The sequence below is a fragment of the Rhinolophus sinicus genome, chromosome 2 (genome assembly GCF_057876585.1).
Source record: "Rhinolophus sinicus isolate RSI-liver-muscle chromosome 2, RSI-T2T, whole genome shotgun sequence".
NCBI lineage: Eukaryota > Metazoa > Chordata > Mammalia > Chiroptera > Rhinolophidae > Rhinolophus > Rhinolophus sinicus.
Genome location: NC_142502.1, coordinates 21,846,274 through 21,873,521, shown reverse-complemented (window position 1 = coordinate 21,873,521; position 27,248 = coordinate 21,846,274). Strand labels below are relative to the sequence as shown.

At 31.7% G+C, this 27,248-nt stretch overlaps 1 long non-coding RNA gene across 1 annotated transcript in view; it reads right to left on the bottom strand.

Moving 5' to 3' along the window:
- Positions 1 to 27,248, bottom strand: part of LOC141566993 (uncharacterized) — a 402,769-nt gene that overhangs the window by 166,619 nt on the left and 208,902 nt on the right. The window contains exon 3 of the long non-coding RNA XR_016019678.1: positions 1,385 to 1,490. This is a non-coding gene — a long non-coding RNA (uncharacterized LOC141566993). The remainder of the gene's footprint in view (positions 1 to 1,384; positions 1,491 to 27,248) is intronic.

Below are 27,248 nucleotides of genomic sequence, written 5' to 3'. Positions count from 1 at the left end.
GTTGAGAGGGAGGAAAAATACTCTTCAATGTTCTGTAGTTCTCCAGATGTTTTTCAATATGCTTTGGGCAAAGCAACAGCGGAAATATTTCAAGACTTTGTTTTGTAACATGATTTTAAAAATACAAGTGATTTTTCTGAAGACACAATTTTTCTACTTTTAAATTCAAAAGTCTTATCATTTGAAGTAAAAAAAAAAAAAAAAACTGCTAAGACTTGTTAAATTGGATCATGTGATGAAACATATCTGCCAATTAGGCTGGTTTCTGCAGCCATTTTTCTTCTTCAAAACACTCAGCAAAATATGGCCTACAATTTTCTTGAAAGTACTCCTATAATTTCCCTTTCAGCTTAAACATCCTGTTGGGAACACTTTCCCCATCAGACCACTAGATTCTTTTGTATTGCAGGAGGTGTGTATGTATGTTCTTTGCCAAGGTATTATACAATATTTAAAAGATTCCTGAGTGAGTTGGTCTTGGCTTAATAAAATTGATTATTTTTGTGTGGATGGCATCATTCTAGATTCTTATCATTTCTTCTCCATGAATCTGTTTTGTTTTGTTTTTACATCAGAACCTATCTGTGAACAAAGACCTGTTTTATGACAATATTCTTCTTTGATAAGAGAGGTGAAATTCAAGGAGTCAATCATTGATGGGGCACCTTAGTGCAGAGGTCAATGTAATTCCTCCAAGACAGAACTTCTGTTCAAGATATGAAGATCAAACATGAAATATATGTGCCTTTTGCTTGTTCAAGCCACTCTTTGCACAGAGAAAGTTACTGTGAATTTCATCATCATTTACAAATATTATAAATGTGACAGATGACGCTTACTAGTCAAATGTGTTGACTATCATCAACCTGGATAGTGAAGATCTTGTTTTTCAGTTTATTACATAAATCTCTTCAATATTCTATCACATATCAATACATTGCTGATCATGTGCCTTGAGAGTAGAATCTTTTCAAAATGCTCATTCAGCATCTTGTCTTAGCAATTTCCTCACTATATCTTACATGCTTGTATTATTTGTTTTTTAACAACTATGTGACTTATTCTCTTCTGAGCAATACTCTCTGCTACTAAATCACCTGATCCCTTTTTACAGGATGAATGTTTTAATGAAACATTTTAGATGCTAAAAGCCACATAAAATAATCAACATCCTCACTTGTCAAATAACTGTGATCTGTAAACATGTCTTTAATTTCTCTGGAAATATTGTTTCATTTGGAATCGTCAAGACACAAAGAAATATGCCAAGTTGGATCCTCAGCCCATGTAAAACCCACAGGTTCAAAGCTTTTATTGTAAATACAGATTGTATGCATCCCTCTCTGGTGCATGACCCAGAAGCTTGTAATTCTTCATCACTAACCTTACTAGAACTGTCCATTAGTCCAGGCCTTCAATCCTTCCATTTCACACCTCATCTTCAAAGATCACCACAATGGATAGGCAGATATATTTGCAAAACGCAAGAACTAATAAAATACAAAATAAAAGGGCAAATAGATCAGCAAATAAGAACATTAGGGAAAAAAAAGGAAGCATGATATAATTCTTGTGAAAAACAGCTGATGTACATAATTACAATATTTTGATCCCTTTACCCAATGCCAACAATGAGAAAGGCAAATTTCTTTACTGTCACTTTTGAAAAGTAGGGGTCCATTTTCTATTTCACCACTGTTTTTGAGGCCTAATCCTTATGAACATGTCTCTTATTTTATTTTCTCATCAATTGGTCATAAACTATATTTTATTCAGTCTGCAAAGAGGAAGAATTTCATTTCAATCTTTCTACAAAGATAATTGGAACTAAGAAAGTTATTTTCTCCATTTTTTAAGTTTTAAGTTTTAATTGGGTTTCTTGTTTCTCATTATCTCAGTGATGCATTCAAAGCTTGCTTATTGTTTGTTTGTTTTTCAGCATTTCTGTTATTTCAGTCCAGAGGAATCTCCATCCTGTAGGTATGTTAGTTCAAAATGGTCTTTCTATAAAGCAAACATTTCAGCATCACTTTCATGCCTGAAACTGTTTTCTTGATCACATTGCTCTGTTTTTTGTTTTGTTTTTTTCCAATTAGAGTTGACATTGCATATTATATTACTTTCAGGTGTACAGCTAGAAAGTAATGATTAGACATTTATATAACTTACAGAGTGATTCCCCCCCACCCCCCCGATAAGTCTAGTACCCACCTGGCACCATGCATAGTTATCAAAATATTATTGACTATTTTCCCTATGCTTTATTTTACATCCCCATGACTGTTTTATAATTGCCAGTTGGTACTTCCTAATCCCTTCAACTTTTTCTTCCAGCCCCCACACCCTTCCATCTGTCAACCATCAGTTTCTTCTCTGTATCTATGAGTCTGTTTCAGTTTTCTTTTTGTTTATTTTGTGTTTTAGATTCCACATATAAGTGAAATCACATGGTATTTGTCTTTCTCTTATTTCACTTAGTATAATACCCTCTAGATCCATCCATGTTGTAGTAAATGATAATATTCCATTCTTTGTTATGGCTGAGTAATATTCTATTGGCTACATGTACCATCTCTTCTTTATCCAATCAACTATTGATGGACATTTAGGTTGCTTTCATATCTTGGCTATTGTAAATAGTGCTGCAGTGAACATACAGGTGTATATATCTTTTAATTAGTGCTTTAGATTTCTATGTAAAAATACCCAGAAGTGAAGTGGAATTGCTGGGTCATAGGTTATGATCAAATGGCATTTATTCCTAGGATGCAAGGTTGGTTTAGTCTCCACAAATCGATTAATGTGATATACCACACAAACAAAATGAAGGATAAAAATCATATGATCATATCAATAGATGCAGAAAAAGCATTTGACAAAATCCAGCATCCATTTATGATTAAAACTGTCAGCAAAGTAGGAATAGAGTGAACAAACTTCAACAAAATAAACACTATATAAGACAAACCCACAGCGAATATCATACTCAATGGTGAAAGCTAAAAGCATTTTTCTTAAAATCAGAAACAAGACAAGGATGTCCACTTTTACCACTTTTATTTACCATAGTATCAGAAGTCTCAGTCAGAAAAATCAGACAAGAAAAAGAAATAAAAGGCATCCAAATTGGAAAGGAAGAAGTAAAACTGTCATGATTTGAAGATGACATGATACTATACACAGAGGGTACCAAAAATGTATACACATTTTAAGAAAGGAAAAAACTATTAAAATTGCAATACTTAATCTACCAATAACAAAAGATGAATACAAGTCACATTTGACTTCCACAATTACAAGAGGTGCTCAAAGTGGTTACCATCAGAGTCTAGACACTTCTGATTATGGTGAACTACTGCTTGAGCAATGTTGACCAAAGTGTCTACTTGTATACATTTCTTGGCACCGCTGATATATAGAACCCTAAAGATTCCACCAAAAAACTATTAGAACTCATAAATTAATTCAGTAAAGTAGCAGGATACAAAATTAATAAATTAGAAATCAGTTGCATTTTTATATATCAATAATGAACTATCAAAAAAAGAGAAATTAAGAAAACAATCCCACTTACATCCGATCACATTACTCTTAAATTGCAAACTCCTTTACATGCGTTGCAAAATTTCCTGTGATCTGGCCCATGATTTTCTCTCTTGTCTCATTGTTTTCTATTGCCCCTTTACCACCACTCATTATTTCCCAGCATTCTAGGTCATTTAAAATATTTCTCTCTCTGCTTCATTTATCTTTTCCTTAGCCCTTAATTGGCTCATGCCTACATAATCTCCAAATGTTTGCTGAGCATAATTTTTATCAAGAACCCTTGTCTAGTCACTCCTATAATGGATTTCTCACCCATTTCTAGCCACTTCCCTCCTATAAACTTCCCCTTAGAGAATACAGCCAAAACACATAATGTCCACCTATTTAGTTAGGTGTCTCCTAAAGTAGGAAATAACCCATTGAGAATAAGATCATTGCATATTTATTCAGCATTTCCCCCTATAGCTTAGCACAATACCATAGTATAGGAGGAACTGATGGTGTACAGAATAAACAAATGAAGTATGTTAATTTTTTACTCATTATGGACCAAAGAATAGGCATGTGTATGTGTGTGTGTATGTGTGTGCCTGAATAATGTTTAAGCTAAAATTGTTGATCATGTAAAATGACTTAAAAGACATTTCCTGTCATCATCATCAATATTAAAATTGTTTAAATTATTTTTCTAGCATATCCTCTAAACTTTATTCTGTTTATTGACATAAACTTATAATTATAGTTTTCAATCTCCTTACTCTATAGAAGATTTACAGAAGTCTTATTGTTATCATAAAGTTAGCCTATATATGTGTGTATATATATATGTATCATATATATATATATATATATATATATATATATATATATATATAATAGCATATATAGATATATAACTGTTAACGGTGAATAAACATAACTCATTAGGATAGAATCATAAAGAAAAAATACTTTATTCTCATTATTGCCTGGAAATCTACTATATCACATTTTTTTTTCTTTTCTCTGGGCAAAATCTTAGTTAGACAGACTTGATAACATTTTCTGTTTTTTTCTGGGACAATAAGTCTTATAGGTATCTTCATTCCAGGAAAATTCTCATTTTGATAAATTGCCTTTTTCAGTTGAGCCTTTATTTCCCCCCTCCCTCAGCACAGGCCTTCTATAAATTATAAATATAGTGAGTATAAGGGTTGTTGTCAGTTTCCTCTCCTTTTCCTAATCTTGTGCTAATATTGTTGTTGCTGTTGCTACACTCTTTGGCTCAGTCCCCATTCCCAACCCACTAAGTTGCCCAAAGTTGAGATAGAAGAGACAAAACAGGGGTGGAGATTTCAGATAAATAAGAAATACCATATCAAATGTGCTCCAAATATCAAAAACATTAAGTCTCTAGGTCTAATAGGAAATGTAGTATTGTCGGGAATAAGAAAGTTTCAATGAAATAGGAAGGAGACTTTCTTGTGGAAAATTGTATTTATAGCTGTCATATTTTTGGCCTATTTTTGGCAGGAAAGAATTTTCATTAAATATCACTATGACTCTCTCCTTTTCTTGTCTCTGCTTCTCTCTGACTATTGGAATCATTGTCAGAAAGTGTTTCCCTCAGAAGCTCCCATATTTCACGACAAAAATATTTTCCATCAAAGATATGCTTAGGTATGCGCTATTTCATCTCAAGTTCAGAACTCACAGTCTAGTCACATATTTAGTGCAGTAGGTATAAATCCCAGTAGCAATAAGCTGTGAAGACGGAAATATATTTTTAAAATGTAGCTTCTTTCTGAACCACATATTTGGAGAGAAGAAAAGTATTACTGCACAAGAAAATTAGATGAATGTGTTAGGAGTTTTAAGCAGACAAGTCAATCAATATCTAATCACTACCTGGTGGTAGAAGTAAAAAGAAAAAGATTTCTATTGGAAAACTACCACATTTTGGGTGGAAATTTATTGTTTTCCTTTGCTTTGGTTGAAACTTATAGAAAATAATACAATACAAAACGGCTTTCAGAGGTCTAAATCTTTATAAGTTAGGAAAACATTGAAGTAATTAACGTCATCATTGAAAATCAATATTTTGATTTTAGAAAGTACTGGGATGTTTTTGATTGAAACTCTCAGAAACCCCCAAGTGAATCTCTAAACAATAAGGAAATTTGTACTTACATTGTTTAGTGTTTGGACAATATCCAACATTATTGACTCAGTGGCTCAATATTCCATTAAGGACAGATTTTACCCCTTCCCTCCTCCCAGCCATGACATTGTTTTTTTGTTTGTTTGTTTGTTTGTTTTTCCCTCAAGATTGTGGCAATTTGGATGCAGCCATTCAAGATATTCCTTAAAACACATCAGTCATCCAGAGTGTTATTTTTTACTACGATTCTCAGATAGACATGAGACATAATTTTCAAGAAAAATCTCCCCCTTCCTCTTACATGAATTTGGCCAGAATAGGTTTGTATGCCTATTTCTAATCATGAAATAGCAAAGGACACACTGTGATTATGTTGTCCAAATGCTTATTTTCTTAAAGGGCATTGATGAATCAAATTAAATATAGATATTAATATCAAATCTTTGGACTTCAGCTACAAATCTCATTTTTTTGAGTTCTTGTTTGAAAGAAAAAAATAATTGATTAATCATGTGTTAGACTAAAATTTCAAAAATATGCTCTTCTCAGCATTGTTCTGACTGACTTCATTATGTGATTCTACTTCTGTTTTGAAATAAGAAACAAAACAGTTGCCTTTAATGCTGATGTAACAGTAACAAGCCTCCATTTCCCAAAGTTTTACAATTTTAACACTCCTTCGTGGTATTTAGTCAAACTTAATGATTTTTCTTTTTACAAGTATAATAAATATTCCAATAAACTATCATAAATCAATTAAGCATCTACAATTTGACTCATAAAATTATAAAAAGTCACAGGAAATTCTGAAATTAAAATGTAAATCATCTAAAATTATGATAGAATATTCATTCCATGAACCATTTACAGAGTCAAAATCATAAAATGTCTCCACTTTACTATGAAAAAATTTCACTTTATGGTTCACAAGGAAATTTATGTCTAAATACACTGAAATGAAAATACCACGTATTGGCTATCTATCTAAACTGTTTTGCTGTCCTTAGGGTATTTGTGAGAAGGAAAGAAATTGGCATTAGTTGTTTCACCCTTGAGCATCTTATATGAAAATTTGATTATCATCGTAGAGCTGAATGATTAACCATCATGAGTTTTTCCTATATTACAGCTATATAAATAAAGGTGGAAAATGTCTATTATTCTAGCAATTTGTTTCTGTTAATGTACAATTTATAATTTTAAGTGAATAAACATTTTGGCTATTTTAGTCTGCTGCCCACCTCTATAACCATCTCTAGCCATCTCATATCCAAATGAAAAAAAAAAAAGTAACCTCCCCCCGGGATTAAAATGTAAAATGCATTCATATGTCAATAGTTAGTAGGGAAAGAAACATTTCAAAAGCATGTAGCTTATATAAATTCTTGTGATAAATTTTCCTTTACACTATTTTGTATTACCTAATGAGGATAAACATGCATAGGTCTACAGCTGTAAAAATAGTCAAGAGATGGTCAGTGGCCTGCAAACCCAGGAAGATGAAAATATGTCTTATGTAAATAATTTCACATAATCTGCTTTCCCATCAATATGCTTCCTTCACATTTTTAAATTTAAAATTTCCAGTATAGTAAAGCATATTCTAATAGAGTAGATTGCACCTGTTCCATGTGCCTCAAGGATCAGAATTAGAATATATTCCTTTTTGCCAAATAATAGAGATGTGTTTTAATACTTCTGGAGTCTAATATTTCCTGCACATGAAACATGTCCTGAATGATACAGTCACTAGAAGGAAAGGGATACAGGATTTTAACAAATCATATAAGGATTGTACTGGGTGAGTTTGAAAGTCAGATGTTAAAATAATCTTAAAATAATTTGAGAAGTACAAGATTAGGTCAGTGGGAAAAAATAACACTACCAAGACAACATTAGATGGAGATACCTTTGCAAGTTGGTAGAGAACTGAGAAAATGAAATCATACACAATTGATTCTCATTATTTATGGCAGTGATGCTGTATAAAGTCATGAGCAATGAGTTAGTGAATACTGAACCATTGCTCAGGTGAAAATACAGGATTAGTCTCCTGCAAGCCTCTGGTCACAACATTTCCATCAACCGATAAATACTCGTACATAATCTTGTTTTATGATTGTGTCTGTTTAAAGGTGCTGTATTTAATACATATTATTGATCCATCAACACTGACTGAACTCAGAGTCAACAGCACCAAAATTCATGTCTAAACGAAGCTTATCTGACCTAAATATTGTCTTCATAAAGCACATTCTTTCTTGGCTTCTTGTATTTAGGGACAAAATACAGCACTGTAGCATGATGCTTAAGGGCCATTTAAACAGAAAAATCACCAAAAAACAACAACAACAAAAAAAAACATGGAAAAATCATATCATTAAACAGACTATAAAAAGACACTTGTTTCCAGTATGACAGTTCAGACAAGAAGGCAGAGAATCACTGTATTTGACCTTAACTGGGAACAAGCATGTAGGTCAACTCAACTTTTTGCCACTCTGTGCATATATATTATTACTCACAAAAATTGATTTGGGGGTTATAAATAAGTTTTGGAAGTAGGCAAAATTACAATTATGGAATTTGCAAGTCATAAGGATAGACTGAACCTCAAAAGGAGACAAAATAAAAATGGTTGTGATTTTGAACCTCCAAAAACAACTTTGATTTCAAACTAACCACTACTGCCAAAGATTGACACACAAATTATTCATTCTGCAGCAACAATCCGGGAAAGTAAATTACTCTATTTATTACTCTCATTGTTTAACCTCAAACTTCTACGTAGTGCTTAGCTTTGGTGATTTAGACTCTCCAGTGGCTTTCATACTTTAGTGTGCATCAAATTCACCCACAGTTTGAAAACACAAATTGTGGTGCCCCACTGCCAGGTTAGGGTGGAGCCTGAGAATTTGTAGTTGATGGTCCGGTGTTGTTCTGGAACCATGGTGAGAACCAATGGACTAGATTAAGTGTGAATCAGGAAGACTTTCTAACTTTGGTAAATCTGTACGACTGAGGCTCAAAAGAGACTGCATGGGCCTATTTGGCCCCTTTCCCCTAGATTCACCCGTCTCATAAGGTTGTGTTGCTCTCATGTCAAATACTGAAAAGTTAAATGAAAAAAGGAAAAGCCTGCCAACGAAAGAGAAATTTTATATGTTTTGGAGCAGAATCCACACTCCCTAGGTTTCCCCAGTGCATGGGATTTGTGCGACTTGGAAGGTTGCCCTATTTCACTACACCAGATTCATGGTGGTGCTGAGAAATATTCTAAAAATGAAATTGGAAATATATAAAGAAAATGAAATTGCAAAGTAACTAAATAGAGTTCAAAGTTGCCAAAAAACCAAATTAATGTGCCCATGGACTAAAGAGATTGTGTTCTCTCATGAACATATTGATGTTTCTAATCCTACCTAACATCCTGGACTTTAAAAAACTGCTCTCATCTTTTTGGGTGGTTGAATCCAGGGAGCTGTTCTCAAAATCAAGTAAACATGAGAGTACAAAATTAAGTAGATGTATGAATTATGTTGTCTAATTTTAGCTTAGAAAAATCAAGTCATTTATAAAAGAAGCTGTAAATATAGATAATGTCAATATTGGAATTCTAAGAGAAGAAGAAAATGCCATCTTCTTGTGGTATCACTCATTGTCAGCTATATAATGAGGTAAAAATTATGATTTTGTAATAAGATTTTACTTATAGAAAAAAGTCAAATTTTAACATTATCAATAAAACCATTTGATAATATGAGTATAGATCTAATACCAACAAAGAGCATTGTCCTATTGTTATTTGATCCTTTGAGGTACAAAACCATCACAACTAGAGAAATATTTTAAAATTAAGGTTCAGGAACAGAAGGACAACCCACTACCAATTTTTAATTAATGTTGAACATCTAATGGTTAAAAGAAAACCCTGGCTAAAAAATGAGCAAAGGACTTTAATAGACATTTATCCAATCAAGATGTATAAATGAATAATAAGCACATGAAAAGATGTTCAGCACCAGTCATTAGGGAAATGTAAACCTAAACCAAATGAAATACTACCTCACATTTCACAACTATTAGGATAGACAAAAAAAAAAGCAAAAACAAAAACAAAAAAACAACAACAAAGAAATAAAAACCAAAATACAACAACAAGAAAAAAACAAAAAAAAACTAACAACAACAAAAATAAAACAAGCAAACAAACAGAAAATAAAGAGTTGGCAAAGATATAGAGATAGGGAACTCAGAGATACTGAACTCTTATGCTCTATTGGTAGATGGTGCAGCCACTATGGAAAATGGTGCAGCCACTATGGAAAAAGTATGGTGGTTCCTCAAATAATTAAAAGTAGAATACCATAGTCCAGTTCTAGATATATATCTAAGAAAATTAAAAGAAGGTTCTCAAAGAGATATTTGTACAAACATGTTTATATCAGCATTATTCACAATGGCCAAAAAGTGGAAGCAATCCAAGTGTCCATCCATGGATGAATGGATACACAAAATTGGTATATACATAAAATGGAATATTATTCATCCTTAAAAAAAAAGGAACGGATTTCTCATATATGCTATAACAGCTAATCACAAAAAGACAAATACTGTATGATTCAACTTATATTAGGTACCTGGAATACTCATATTCATTAAGACATAAGTTGAAGGGTGGTTGACAGGAGCTGAGGATGAGTGGAAAATGGAGAGGCATTGTTTAACAAGTATAGAGTTTCCACGTTACAAAATGAAAAATGGTCTGGAGATGGGCTGCACAACAATGGAAATGTACTTAACACTACTGAACTGTATACTTACAAATAGTTAATAGGTGATTTTTATGTTTGTGTATTTTACCACAATTAATTTTTTTTAGGTATAATAGTAGTGCAGTATTTGCAAAATATCACTAAATATATAATGTGTTTCAAGTTCCCTTTTGTGTATTTTTTTTCATAATAATGATAGACAAAAAGACATATATCACTGGGGAAACACTTCTCTTTTCTGATAAAAATTACTGATATAGTACACAGTAAACTATTTGGCCACAAATGATAATAAATCCCCATGTCAGCAAACACTATTGAAAGCTACATAAAAAAACAAAGCTGAAGATGTATTAAAAAAACACATACAGTATAATTAAAGTGTAGATTTTCTAATATTTTTAGTTTATAATATTTAGTAGCTTTTCCTTAAATTATGAAATATACAGGGAATATTTTCTTTATTAACCAATAAAGATGTAATAAAGTAAATATATTTTCACATATTCTCAATGTGTGCTCTCTATATATTAAAGTAAAACAAAGTGAATATATAACCCTTGATGGGGTTTTTATTTGGCTTTACTTTTTTATTTGAGATGAGTTTAGCAAAATAGCACCGCATAAGATAGTTTTTTCACAGTATATTTTCTGAGGAAGCAATTACAGCAAAAACTCAAAGTCAGAAGTACACAAAATGCTATATAATTTCACCCATGCAGTAAATTTTATAAAAATAAGAGCATTATAATACTTTATGATAAAACAGAGAGATACCAAGGAAATATTTTAAAATCTTTCAAGTGTCAAAATGCATAAAAGAATTGTTGAACTTAAAGTTTGTTTGTTTTTTGCTTTTCAAATATAGTAAAATTTTCAGAATTGATGTGACCAAATATTTATTGAAACTTATACCATTAATCATTTGTTCATCACTGTCACTGTCCTAGAGTCAAGAATGTACTTCTAACAACAAATTATAGTACTTGAGGAACAAACACATCCCTGAAGGGAAATGGGGATATGAAGCGATTATTTTGATTCACTGATTATGGTGGATTTCCCTACGCGGATTTGCCTAGGCTGATATATTTCACAGGAGCCTTCTATTAGAGTGATTTAAGAACATAGAACTTGAACTAGATGGCATGCATTTTGGTACGACCTCTGGCATCTACTATATCGTATATCTTCAGGCCAGTTAATTTACATATTTGTATCTCAAATTTTTCCACCTGCAAATTATGGGTAATAAATCTTACTACATAGTAATTACTCTTCTGTGCTGGTGCAGAAAATACTTTTTTTGGTTAAGTACAGCTTTATTTTGTGTTGTCACAAATTGATTAATATATCATTTTATCCTGATTTTCCAATATTTAACCTCAGATAAATATAAATCTTGATTCCCAAAATAATTGAGTGGATAATTTCTCAAAAAGAGGGAGAAAAAAAATCCACTTAGGCAATATATTTTTGCCCCTATTGAATCTTTATGCTTTCTCTGTGAAACTAGGTGAGTTGATTTTTTTAAGACATTGTCATAGAACCATTTATTGCATCACAGGGTATTCATGGAGCAGTTTGGCTTCTAGCACTATTAGAGATCCAGAATTAAGTCATGATAGTTATAATGGAATACCTGCGAACCCTAAGCCAGTTTAATTATGAGGAATCTCTCCACCCATCAATTATAATAGGATATAATGTACGATAGTTTGAAGAAAAAATATAGCATTTGTTATCACCAGAGCCACATGACAAAGATGAATTTGTCTATATCAGGGTTTTGCCTTCAATCTTAACCCATCATATAAGAATGTTGCCTTCTTGTTGGAAGTTAATACCCTGCCTCCAACCTCAAATTTCAAGTGGTGCTTTGGTAGCAAGTTAAGGAAAGGAAAATAAGGAAAATAAAACATAATATGGAAGGCTCAGAAGATAAATAGTTCCCAAGGCTATTTTTACAAGAATCTTTAAAAATCGAAGTACCTACATCATAAATAAAATGTAAGCATACACAAACTATACAACAAGAGGAGAGATCCATAGAGATCGGAATTAGGTGAAAAAGGCAACTAGTTAAGTTTAAATGAGAAATACAGAACCACTGAAATATTACAAGGAATTTAACATCCAGTATCTCTTTTAAAATGCATGTAAGAAGCAGCAAATATAATAATAGACATTGCTGAACATCTTATCAGTGATGTAAGGCAGAGAAAATAGACAAATATTAAAATAATAAAAATATCAAAAGATAACTATGGAGGACAAACAATGGAAATTTGTGCCAAGCATTGCAGGGATCACTAAGAAATAAATATATATGTATTTGAAAGAGAAACATCTTAAAATCTCTAACCAGTAGGCAATTATAAAGATTTGTATCAAATCGTATCATATTATTAATCTCTACTTTAATTATATTGCATCAAAAATATAAGTTATCCTTTTTTATTTGTACCTTCTCCTGAAAAACCTCTGCATGATCCTACACAAGGTTTCTGACTTTTTGTATGCCTTGACTTCCCATCTCTAAATTGGGCTAACTCTACCAATCTCATAGAATTATGTAGACCAAGGGAATTAACACACATTTATAAAAATGCTTAGTTTTGAAAAAAAGCTGAGATTGGGTTTGCTTAGTCTGAACCATATATAAGTTTTCCTACTATTAGTACTGACACATCAATCATCCAGTCTCATGGTTTTAAATATCTTTTATAAGATGTTCACTCCTAAATTTGGATTTCCAGCTCAGACCTTTGCTCAACTCTAGACTCACATATGTAACTTTGTTACCAATATTTCCACTAGGGTATTATCCTAGTCTGTTTAGGCTACTACCAAAATACCACAAATAGAGTAACTTATAAACAAACGAAAAATATTTCTCACAATTCTAGAGGCTAGAAGTCTATTTAGACTTACCATCTATTCATATTCAAATTGCATCACATATTGTAGGAATGACTTCTGTGGTTGTCACATTGTAAATTTTCAGTGTCTCTTTAGTCGCTTTTAATCTGGAATAGCTTTCACTAGTCTTGTGCCCCACGCCCCTGCAGCTTTTAATAAAACAACAATCCTGGCCAATTCAAAACTCAAGGTTATTGGGAAAATGTGATATACTGAGGTCTGACAATTCAGTGCGCTAACTTGCCACCATGCGCTTACGTTGGCAGCACTGTACAAAGAACTTGGTAAGGTATCATACGTAACCTTGGTATATTAGTATCGGTGTCTCACAGCTGTGGTTTCTTGCTGAGTGGCATTCATTATTGCTGTTGCGTGTTTTTATGTGCTGTCGCAAGAATGTCTGAGCTTCAATTAGAACAACCAACAAACATTAAATTTCTTGTTAAACTTGGCAAGAGTGGAATTGAAATCAGGAACATGTTAGCCCAAGTTTTGGTGATAATGCCATGAGAAAATGGCAGTGTATAAATGTATTAAACATTTTTCTAAGGGGAGAGAACACGTCACTGATGACAAGAGGTCAGGGTGGCTAGTAATGAGCAGAACTAATGAAACATTGCAAAAATTTGTCGAATTGTGCATCAAAATTATTGGCTGACTGAGAAGCATAGCAGACCAAAGAAACATCAATAGAGAAACAGAAAAATCTTAACTGAAAATCTTGGCATGAGAAAGATGTGTGCAAAAATGGTCCTGAAGGAGCTCACGGCTAAACAAAATCAAAGGAGAGTCAAAGTTTGCCAAGACCTTTTGGAGAAGCAAGACGATGTTTTGGGCCCTGTTATCACTGGTGATGAAAAATGGGTGTACCACTATGAGACTGAAACAAACTGTCAAAGTGCACAGTGGAAGTCAGCCAATTCTCCATGACCAAAAAAGTTCTGTCAGTCCAAATCAAGAGTCAAAAAGATGTTGCTAACCTTTTTTGATAGCCAAGGTTTAATTAATTATGAATTTGTACCAATGGGACAGTTAACCAAGTTTACTATTTGGATATGCTGAAAAAGTTGCGTGAAAAAGTTAGATGACCTGAACTTTTTGTCAATAATTCATGGCTCCTGCATCACAGCAATGCACCATCTCACATGGCACTGTCTGTGATGGAGATTTCAGCCAGTAAATAAATAATTGCGTTGGAACACCCTCCCTACTCACTTGATCTGGCCCACAGTGGTTTCTTTCTTTACCCAAAGAGAAAGGAAATATTGAAAGGCAGACATTTTGATGACATTCAGAACATCAAGGGTAATACGAGGACAGCTCTGATGGCCTTTCTAGAAAAAGAGTCCCAAAATTGCTTTGAAGGGTGGCACTGGCATTGGTGCATAGCTTCCCAAGGGGAGTACATTGAAGGTGACTGTAGTGATATTCAGCAATGAGGTATGTAGCACTGTTTCTAGGATGAGTTCGAGAACATAATTGTCAGACCTCGTATTACTCCTGAAATCCTGGGTCAGGAAATCTCAATTGGAAATAATCTTGCTATAACAGTATGGAATTCCATTTTTTTTATTAGTTTTAGGTGCACAAGACAAAGCAATACTTAGACGTTTATCATTTATATCCTTCACACTGTGTGAACCCCCCTCCCCCATCCACTATCCCTCTGACATCGCACAGAGCCATTACATTTCCACTGTCTCTATTCCTAATGCTGTATTCAGCTTCCTGTAACCATGTACATACATATACATATACATATACATATACATATACATATACATATACATATACATATACATATACATATACATATACATACACATACACATACACATACACATACATATACATATACATATACATATACATATATGTATATATATAAAATTATAGTTGGCATTCATTATTGTTTAGCTTCAGGTGTACAGTGCCGAGATCAGGTATCTACATCATCCCTGAGGTGGTCTCCCAAATGGGACACGTGTCCATCGGATACCCTACAAAATCTTTACATTATTGATTATGTTCCCCAAATTAATTTTCAAAACCCTGTGGCCATCTTGTGGTTACCGACTATTTTCTAAACCCCTCATCTTCCCCCTTACCCCCACCCCACCGCTCATCTAGCAACCCTCAGTTTTTCCTCTATGTCTCCAAAACTGTCTCTGATTAGTTCATTCATTTATCTTTTCTTTAGATTCCACATATAAGTGAGATCAAATGGTATTTGTCTTTCTCTGTCTGACTTATTTCACTTAACCTAATGTTCTCTAGGTCCATCCATGTTGTTGCAAATGGTAAGATTTCTTTCTTCTTTATGGCTGCGTAATACTCCATTGTATAAATGTACCACAGTTTCTTAATCCAGTCATCTACCGATGGGCATTTCGGTTGTTTCCATGTCTTGGCTATTGTGCATAGTGCTGCAATAAACATAGGAGTGCATAAAGATTTTTGAATTGGAGTTTTGGATTTCTCCGTATATATACCTAGGAGTGGAATTGATGGATCATAAAGTAGTTCCATTTTCAGATTTTTGAGATACCTCCATACTGTTTTCCATAGTGGCTGCACCAACCTGCATTCCACCAACAGTGCACAAGTGTTCCCTTTTCTGCACATCTGCACCAACATTTGTTGTTTGTTGATTTATTGATGATAGCCCTTTTGACTGGGGTGAGGTAGTGTCTCATTGTGGTTTTTATTTGCATTTCTCTGATGTTTAGTGAGGTTGAGCATTTCTTCTTATGTCTGTTTGCCATCTGTATGCCTTTTTTAGAAAAATGTCTCTTCATGTCCTCTGCCCATTTTTTAATTGGGTTGTTTGTTGTTTTGGAGTTGAGTTGAGTGAGTTTTTTATAAATTTGTGATATTAACCCCTTATCAGATATATCATTGGCAAATATCTTTTCCCAATCAGTAGGATCCCTTTTTGTTTTATTGATGGTTTCCTTTGCTGTGAAAAACGTTTTTAGTTTGATGTAATCCCACGTTTATTTTTTCTCTTACTTCCCTTGCGCAAGGAGATATATCAGTAAAAATTTTACTCCGTGTAATGTCTGTGATGTTTCTTCCTATATTTCCTTCTAGGAATTTTATGGTTTCAAATCTTACATTTAAGTCTTTAAGCCATTTTGAATTTATTTTTGTATATGGTGTAAGGAGGTGGTCCAGCTTCATTTTTTTGCATGTGTCTGTCCAGGTTTCCCAGCACCATTTATTGAATAGACTGTCTTTACCCCAATGTAAATTCTTGCTTCCATTGTCATAGATTAAATGACCAGATAGGCATGGATTTATTTCTGGACTCTATTCTGTTTCATTGATCTATGTGTCTGTTTTTATGCCAGCACCATGCTGTTTTGAGTACTGTAGTCTTGTAGTATACTTTGGTGTCAGGTATCATTATACCTCCCACTTTGTTCTTATTTCTCAAGATTGCTGAGGCCATCTGGGGTCTTTTATGGTCCCATATAAATTTTAGGATTATATGTTTTATTTCTGTTAAAAACGTCATTGGTAGTTTGATAGGAATTGTGTTGAATATGTATATTGCCTTAGGCAGTGTGGACATTTTAACTATATTAATTCTTCCTATCCATGAACATGGTATGTGTTTCCATCTATTTGTATCTTCTTTCATTTCTTTCTTCAGTGTCTTATAATTTTCTGAGTACAGATCTTTTACTTCTTTGGTTAAATTTATTCCCAGGTATTTTATAGTCTTTGGAGCAATTGTAAATGGGATTGCTTTTTAAATTTCTTCTTCTGATGTTTTATTATTTGTATATACAAATGCAACTGATTTATGAATATTAATTTTGTATCCTGCTACTTTACTAAATTCATCTATCAGCTCTAATAGTTTCTTGGTGGAGGAATTCCATTTTTTAACTTCTTTTTTTTTTTTTTTTTAACAATAGTAAGATGGGATGGCCCTAAAAATAAATGTATTCAATTGCAATAGTAAATTCTCTGAAATGAGTTTTCAATTGTGTATAGGCCCTTAAATTCTTTGGCAGTATACCCAACATTTTAAATCTTATATATTATTATAAGTTTATTCTATCCAATTATTTATCGTCATAATTTTCACTAGAATAGTAATGTAATTCTTCATTTCTTCTATGGATACCCACACAAATATGGGAAGTTATTCCAGATGATAAAAAGAAGTGATTTTTACATCTTGGGGTAGAATATTTATGCTCTCTAAAATTCTTCTTCAAATCCTATCCTAAAATTATTTTAAATATAATATATATCAGGGAAATAGTCTTTTATCTCTTTAAAGCTGGAAAAAAATTTCAGATCAGTTCATCCTCCTAATTTCAGTCACTGTATTAAAAATAGAAAATCAGTCTTATTCTATAGTAGGTATTCTATATTTTTACTAAAAATTACATATACGTTTAAAGAAATCTGTTAGTGGGGATATGATGGTTTATATATTTTCTCTCATAGAAAAAAAATACAAATAGAGTATCTGAAGCATTTTTCGATGTGTATATCTCTATAGATACAGATGAAGTTGAGGAGAATATAGATAATAAGGTTAGAAATAGACACATGTGTCCAGATTAAACTAAGGGACATACAGAAGAAGAAATGTCTCTATATAGAGACATTTACATATTTTTGAATAATTCATGTTTCAAAATAATTCTGCAGATATTCAAGGAACTTGTTTACAATTTGTTCACCCCTTATAGTATTTTAAAAAGGAATATAATCCTAATGTTTTAGATTGTTTACATTTAGAATTTCTCAGCATTTCTGAGTGCTTTCTGATTGAGGAACTTTTAATTCTAAAGACTGTTGACAGATCTGACTCAAGTATATCTGCTCATGCACAATATGTTGTCCCTCCTTTGGAACTGTACATATTGTTTTTCTTCCTCTTGTGATGTTTATTTGAAGGATGAATAGGTCACTCTTAGCAGGAGAGCTCTTCATGTGACTGCCAGATACTGAAGACAGATGAGTCAGTTCCACACAGACTACAAATTATGCATGCCGGATAAATCTATATTCATATTTGCATTTGACCTAAGCTTCAACTTTAAAAATAGATTTAACAGAAATTATACGGAAATTCAAAAATTGTTTTGCTAGGAAGCAAACAAGTTTTGCAATGCAATTTTAGAAAAGAATGTTCCCTCTGCTAGAAAGAGATCACATTAGCAGTGAAATACTGTATGTCAGTGTGAGCTTAAGTCCAAATTCAAGAACATATTGTACACAAAACTTCTGAAATCTATTTATCTGCTGCGTGATTGATAGATATTGCTGCAGTTTGGAGACCTTAGGGCGGTACTGCCTTTCCATCACTTGTCATTATAAAATAATCTTTGAATGGAAAGTGAAGTCCCTTTCAGGGCCAGTAGGAAAAGAGACTAGGTTGCTAGGTGCTAGTTATTAGGTTGGTGCAAAAGTAATTGTAATTTAAAAGGTTGAAAAAAAAAAAAAATTGCAAAAAACGCAATTACTTTTGCACCAACCTAATAGACTATAAGAACATGGGCTCAATAGGCAAGGAGCTGGTTTCAAATCCTAGCTCAGCCATTCCCATATGCAAATTATTTGTAACAATTGCCTTACTTTACTCATCTGTAAACATGGCTAACAATGACATCGACTTCATATAGGTCAGAGCTCAGGTGTGTCGTACCTGACATAATCTTTCAAAGAACTTACTTAGCACACTGGCGCATACTTAAGACATGCTAGCTTTGTTTTTAATTAGGTGTTTTTTAATTCACTATTGCACAATAAGCCTACAGTATGCAGACTGTGAATTTTTTTTGTAAAATTTTATTATGCATTCCAAAATTTCTGAAATGTTTGTCCTGTGTCTTTTCACAGTATTAAAAAAATTAAAAATAGTCCACTATTAACAAGGAATTGCAACTGATTTTTTAAAAGAATCTGTAGTGAATAGGAATACAGTGCTAAATACTGACCTGATCTGAATTCCCTCACGTTGTCTGAGCAATAGAAGTTGCTGGAGTAGGGACTAAAAAGTGTCTCAATATGGAATTGCCATCCTTTTTTTATTTTTTTTTTCCCTACTGCAGGCTTTATTATTTTCTTCTGAAATCTTAGAATTCAGAGGACAAGCTAATTTGGGCTTCAGAAAGAAACAAAAAATCTATCAAAGAATGGTTGAATTTGGAGATTATAAATATTTCTCATTAGTTAATAATATTAAACAATATTTTAGAGGATTTTACGTATTTAATTATCACAGCAGTCCTGTGAATTATTATTATTCTAGTTTTCATAAACGAAAAAATGAAAAAAATACCCAATACAATATTTCAAGGATTTTTTTCATGTTTTCACAAGTAGTAGGTGAAGAATTCAGAATTAGAACCCTGGCGTGACCAACTGACCCAACAATATTGCTTCATGGTAGGAAACACAAAACAAAACAAAACAAGTCTTAATCAAAATGCAGAGCCTGACCTTTCTCTCTGGGGCTCTCTCGGTATCTCTGAGCAAGCACTAAGGCTGTTTACTAATTCCAATTTTCTATGAGGATATTAAATAACCAGGAAACTCACCTAAATGTGTTTGTGTTCTAGTAAAGATGTTGGGTTTGACATTTGGCATGCAGATATTATCTTCTGAACTCTCCTCTAGAAATATGGAGGCCAGTGCTCCTGAGGATATAAGCCTTTCTGATGTCCATTATAAGAAAAGATGCGAAACTTCAGAGGTATCCAGAAACAAACAAAAACTCAATATCTAAGAAGATCCTCTTCCCCAGAACTGTTGGTTCCTGAGTGTGGACTTTAAGGATACTTAGAGGAGAGGAGAGATGGTAATGTCTACACAGATAAGGACTTCAAAAGAGACATAAATTTGTCCTAGAACAAAGAAATATTTTTAGTCAGTTTATCTGGTTACATGCTATTTTCTTCTGTTATCTACTATCAGTTCTATCTAGCCCTATCATTTTTCTTTCTATTATGTGTTATAAGTACTATTATTGAAATGCTACAAACCAGATTCAGACCTTTCTTTGTTGTTGTTAAGTCAATAGTTCATGCATAGCTTCATGGCAAAAATTTCCCCTTCGTAACTCAAAGTGGAAAATTTCACTCTAAATAAATTACAAACTATTTCAAAGAAAAGGCATATAGAATAAAATAATCAACACTGATGCAACCACTCCTCAGCTTATAAAATAAATCATTACAAATGTCTATGAAAACTTCAGTGTCAGCTACTCCATCAACCTAGTTCCCCATTCCAAGGTAACCACTATATTAAATTTGATATTTATTTTATTTATATACATATTGTGACCTTACTATATATGTTTATTTCCTTAGACAAGATATAATACTGTTCATCCAGATTTAATAATTTTTAACTATGCAAATAACATCATACTTTTCATACTTTTATCTTTTTCTCTCAAATTTATGTTTTTGAATTCTATCCATGCTGATACATGTAGCTCGAGTTTATTCCCTTGTCTGATATGTAAGACTATATGAGTATAAAATGTAGGTCTTATTCTTCAATGAGCATTTAGATATTTTCAAATTTCTTGCTTTACAAACATGGTTGCTTTGAACATTTTACACATCTCAATATGCATAAGATCTAGAGTATATAGAACTGAAATAGAAAGGGTATTACTATCTTCAAATGCACTATTTCCTCTATTTGTTTTTCCAAGTAATTAGAGCAATTAACATTCCCATGTGTAACAAAAAAGTTTTCAGTAAAACTAGACTATTAATTTTATGAGCATGAAAAGTATCTCATTGTTATTGTAGCTTGGATTTTTCTAATTATCAGTGAAATTCCATGTTTATTGGCTATTTAGGTTTCACTTGCTATGAGTTGTCCTTTGGTATCATTTGCTTATCTTGCTATTTATAGGGTGGATAATTTCCTTAATTATTTTAAAGTGTCTGTGATATAGTCTATAGTAAACTTTTCAGAGTTTCATTGCAAATATCCTATCCCACCTGTAACTCATATTTTTTTTGTTGTTGTTTGTTTTTTTCTTTTGTTGCACAGACATTTTAAATTTTAATGTAGTCAAGCATAATTTTTATCTTGTTTACAAAATGTTTAACTACCAATGGCCATAAAAACATTCGCCTATACTTGCACATTGATCTCTTTATATTGTGTGAATCAGGGATTCAATTTTATTTTATTTTTTTCATATAGAACCATTACATACCTCCATAATGTTTTGATAGCTGAGAACTAATTCTCATACACCTTCATGTTCGTCAAAATATTCTTGACTATTCAAAGTCCATAACATTCCCACATAAATTTTAGAATTAATTGGCTTAATTTATAGTTGGCTAAATTCCTAAACTTAAAGATAATTTGAAAAATATTAATGAGTAATATTTTGCTTCTCATTCATAAACATCACATAGCTTTTCATATTTTTCAACTTCCTCCATTTTTTATGAAAAGCTTTTGAATTTTCACCATTAAGATCCTTCATATATTTTATGTAATTAATTTCTGAATCCTTGTATACATTATTTTTGTTGTAAATTATCAGTTTTTTAATATATTGCATTTCTGTTGCTGAGCTTTATTAAAGAAATTGACATTCAAATGTTATTATATTCAGCAATTTTGCTGAACTCCATTATTTCTAATAAATTTTCTGTATATGATCCTCAGTTAATTATCGTCAGGTATATCTTATACGAAATAAATCAATGGTGCTTATTCTGTCTTTGTTTTATTTTATTATTTTATGATTTTACCAGGATATCTGGTAGAATGTTGAACAGAAACAGTGAAAGTGGGTATCCTTGTCTATTTCTGATTTTTAAAGGAATTTTTTTTTAACATTTCAAATGAAACTCTAATAATTTTCCCTCTTATTGTCTGTGTCAGAAATATTATGAAATTGGCACCATCCTTTCCTTAAATTTTTGGTAAAAGTCACCTACAAAACTATCTGGGACAAACGTTTTCTGTCTCTTTCTGTAGACTCAGATATTGTTTCAATAATTTCAATATATTCATAGATATATGGATGTTTGCTAATTATTTTAAGCCAGGTTTACTTAATTACATTTTATTAGAGGATAGTCCATTTTGTCTCCTTTCTAATTAATTGTCCTAAAGTGATTAATAGTATTCCCTTTTTTTTTTCAGTTTCTTAGTTTCTATTTAGAGTTTTATCTCCATTTCAATTTCCATTATTTTTTTTAATTCTTCATTCTCTCTCTATCCTATGTTATTAATTCATCTCACAAGGGTTTTGCCAATTTTATGAGCGTTATAAATTCAGACATTGGCTTTTTTTAACTTATCTGTTGAATCCTTGTCTTAATTAATTTTTGCTCTGTACTATTACCTGTTGTTACATTTTTGTAGTTTATTCTACAATATGTTTTTTCAAACTTCTTAAATATTTATTTTGTTCTGTTTCCTTTTTCTCTTCTTCTTAAATTTAAACATTCAATGCCAGAAATGTCACTTTCAATTTATATCCCCTGGACACTGCTGGTCTAGCTTGGCACCATTTTCATTAAAGTTTATATCTAAGTATTTTCTAATTTCCATTATGATTCCTTCTTTGATCCATGATTTATCAAGAGCATATCTTTACATTTTTATTCAACATAAGTTATTTTTACTTATATGTTCATTACCCTGTTGTCAGAGAAAGCACTTCTCATAATAATCATTCTTTAATCTTTGAAACATATCTATGCTAATTTTTTTTTTTTTTTTTTTTTTTTTAATTCCATGTGCTCTTGGGAAGCATGTGGATTTCTAAATTGCTAGATTCAGGATCCTATGCGTAGTCATTAAGTCAAGCTCATGCTAATGTTGTTTAAGTCATCTGTATCCTCAAGAGGCATGATCAACCTGTTACTTGAAAAGGACTGTTAAAAACTCCCACAATATTGGTGAATTTCAGAACTCTCAGTACCAGTACTTATTTTTGCTTTATATAATTTAAGGTTATATTATTTTGTGGCAAAATTTTTAGAATTGTTATTTGCCCACAATACATTTTATTTTTTAATGTATTCAGTGACCTTTATATTTAGTAATAGCTTTGTCATCTGTTCTATTATGTTATTTTTAAAATATAATTTGCTATTTTAATATGATTATTATATTTTGATATATTACGTATTATATTATATATGTAATCTTTAATCTTAAAATATCTGCCTCTGTGTTTTAGTTGCATTTCATGTGACTAACATATAAATAGATTTTTAAAAATTACATCTAAATTTTTTCTTCAATTGGTGATTAACTCTATTTGCATTTCCTATAATGGTTAATATATTTGGATTCATGTTAATATTTTGTTTTGTCCTTCCTATGTACTCTGCATTTTCCATATTCTTTCCCACACATCATTCAATTTTTGTCTCATTTGGGATTTATCATTCTAGAGCTTTGGACGTTGTATTTCATATTTCAATTATTTTAACTGTTACCATCAATTCTTGAATATTCATATTCTAGCAAAGCTTACAGTTAACATATTTTTATTTTTCTCTTGAATAATACTAGAACATGAGACTTCTTTACTTCAGTTAACTTTCATGCTACTTGTATACTACCTTTTTTTTAAATTAGTTTATTGGGGGGATAAAGTTACATAGGTTTCTGGTGTACAATTCTGTAATACATCATCTATATATCACATTGTATGTTCACCACCCAGAGCATACAACTTTTAAAGAATGTTGTTTCTATTACATATTTATCTATAAAAGTAACCATTTTGATTTTTGTTTTATTAAGTCAAACTTTGTTTAATTTTATCCATGTGTTTACGACTTTTTGCTGTCATTGTCAACTAATCATGTTACATCTTAATTGTTCCCCTGGGTTTAATTTCCTCCATCCAAACTACATATTGTGGAAGTTCCTATTAAAGGGTAATTAACAATAAATCTGTTTTTGTTTGCCTAAAAATGTTTTTGTTTTCCCCACATTATTAAATTATTTTGTACACGATTACAAAATACTGTGTTGACAGATACTTCTATGTCTTCACTTTCAGTATATGATTTTATACTTTGAATATTACTGCTGTCATTAAAAAATATGCTGTCAATAAAAAAATGGGTGGAGGATTTTTGGGTCATAGTTAAGTATTGTTTTTGTTTTTGTGAGTTCTGTAGTTTTATTAAGATACATCTAAATGTGTTTTATAAAATGTCTTTGTTGACTTAAAAAATTCTGGGAACATATTGTATATAAATTCAAGTCCCACATTTGCATTAAAAATATGCGATGTGACTAGTTTTACCCCATTCAGAGTCAGGGCACATCTGATAATTCTTTGTTGGCTTACTTGGACTGTTTTTTCCATTACACTATTGAATTAAGGGAATTACACTTTGAGTATTGCTATTTTACATAGGAGACTCAGTAACAGTGCTCCCACTTGCCTGGTCTCTGTCTATGGGCCTTTTAATACTCAAACTTTTTTGTTATCAAGACAGGCAGAAATGGTGTCTGATGACCCACTTTATTTTCTGGTCCCTTTTCATTTTGACCTCTAGGGATTTCTTTGTGCATTTAAAAAATATTTTATTGCCTTTTACCCATGATTTCTAGGTGGTGTTTGCTGAGATGTTTTTGAGATTATCTATTATTGCCATATTTCAGGTAATTAATGTCCTCTGCATTTGATTTTTATTAAGGTAGCTTACAAGTGTCCTACTCAGGCTTATCTTGGAGTATTAAATTTATCTTTTATAGTGCTTTTATACTGTTTCTTTCCCTTCTCTAAGCCAATGTTGTCTGGAAGAAAACAAACAACAACTGTATAATAATGTTCTTAAAGCGTTTCAGAGGAGATTAAATGATAAGCAGTACACAGAAACACACTCTGAATGCTTAGCATATGTGTCACCTACAAAATGAGGTTTATTATACACTATTTAATAAGTGCAGAATAAACCAGTTTGTCACTCAGTCAATTAAATTGAATTTCATATTGCTAGAGGTGATTTATAAAATTTATATGACTACAAGTAATCTGGAATAAGAAAATATGTTCTCATACTAACATAAATTCTTAAAATATCCATTCAGAAGATGAAATTTGCTTTACGATTCCAAAATTCATAGTATAATTTTAGACCAAGACAGTACTTTACTTTCTAAAAAGAACAAAAGAAAAGATATTGTATTTTAAAAACAAACAAACAAACAAACAAACAAAAACTATTGATAGAATTTAAAAATATACTTGAAGCTCTTTAATTTTTCCCTTGTTTACTAAGTAACCTTATTTAATATCTATCATGAGCACATTTGGACATAGCAGCTTTTGAATGAAAAGCCGATGATTCAAAAACGTACTTTTGTCATTGAAAACATTTTTTTTTCATAGAGAATAATGAGAACATTAAGGTTAGCAGGTCTTAGTCATAATTTATCAGACTGGACAAAACACTAGCATGATGAATATTTTAAAAAGAATATCCATTTTTACAATGAAGCCAAAATTATTTATTTTCAACAAAGAGTTTTATATACATATAATTAAAATCTCAGGTCTATGATGATTTTATATATATATATATATATATATATATATATATATATATATATATATATAATCACATTATATTGGTATAGACAGTATTCTGGAAAGATGGTGATAGTTTTGAGCTTCTACAAATTCTCTCACAAATAACTGAGCAACTCTGATAACAAAACCAAAATAACAAGACTAGTGACAAGGTAGGGGAGAATGGGGGGGGGGGAAGAAACACCAATATAACCAAATCTTTGTGGTATCAGCTTTTTTATAAGACAAGGTGGAAGAGGATAGGTAAAGAGGTTTCTAATGCCTTGACAGTTAGAAACCAGTAAATCACTCAAAGGTATTCACTGGATAATTTAGTAAGCCAATCTCAGAAGAAGTTTAAATGAGATTTTCCATATTCAGTTTGCTGTTGAGGGTAAGAAAAAAAGTACAAGTGAGTGGAAGTACAGTTGATGTTGCTGAGATTTCTGGTTGCCATGAACTCACCAGCTAACCAACTCAAGTTCCCTTCCAGGCAAAGACTTACACCCTGGAGAATCTATATTGATAGATATATTGATAGAAACTATATTGACAAGACTGGAAAAAATAATTTTATCTATAGGCATTAGTTGAATAAAGTATGGTTCATTCGCATAGTGAGGAATTGTGCAGCTATACACGGAATAAAGACTAGCAATTACAGACTACTACTAGATCTTTAGGATACAAAATGATGTGAAAAAGCAAGAGAATGTATACAGTTTGGTATTATTTACCTAAGAAAGTTACATATAGATTCAAATTTATTTGTGTGCTTTTTTTTAATGAAAGCCCTAATCATACAATGAACAACAATATCATTCATGTAGAAAAGAGAGAATATAGGATGAGTCAGAAACAACAGCAATGCTTTTCTGACTTATTACTTAGATTTCATATGAGAACCATGTAAATATTTTATAGAACTATAAAACAAATTTAAATTAACATAAAAAGACATGAAGCAAATGAACTGAAATTTGCCTTGAGTTGAATATTTAAATAGGCAAAACATTATTCTAAGTGACCTGAAAACATTTAAATTGCCTATCATACCCAGTAAGGAAATATGAACTAAGAACAAGAACAACAACAACAATACTGCAAAATAATTCTAGAATTATGTTGAGTAAAACCATGTTTGGGTTATAATTTGGTATTGTTACTAATAAACTGCTGCATGTATATAATATGTAAACCAAATAGTAATTTAAAGTCATTAAGAACCAAGATTTTTAACCAAACAGAAATGAATATGAAACAAAAGAAGGTAAAATATTAAAATATCATATTTAAATCAAAGATA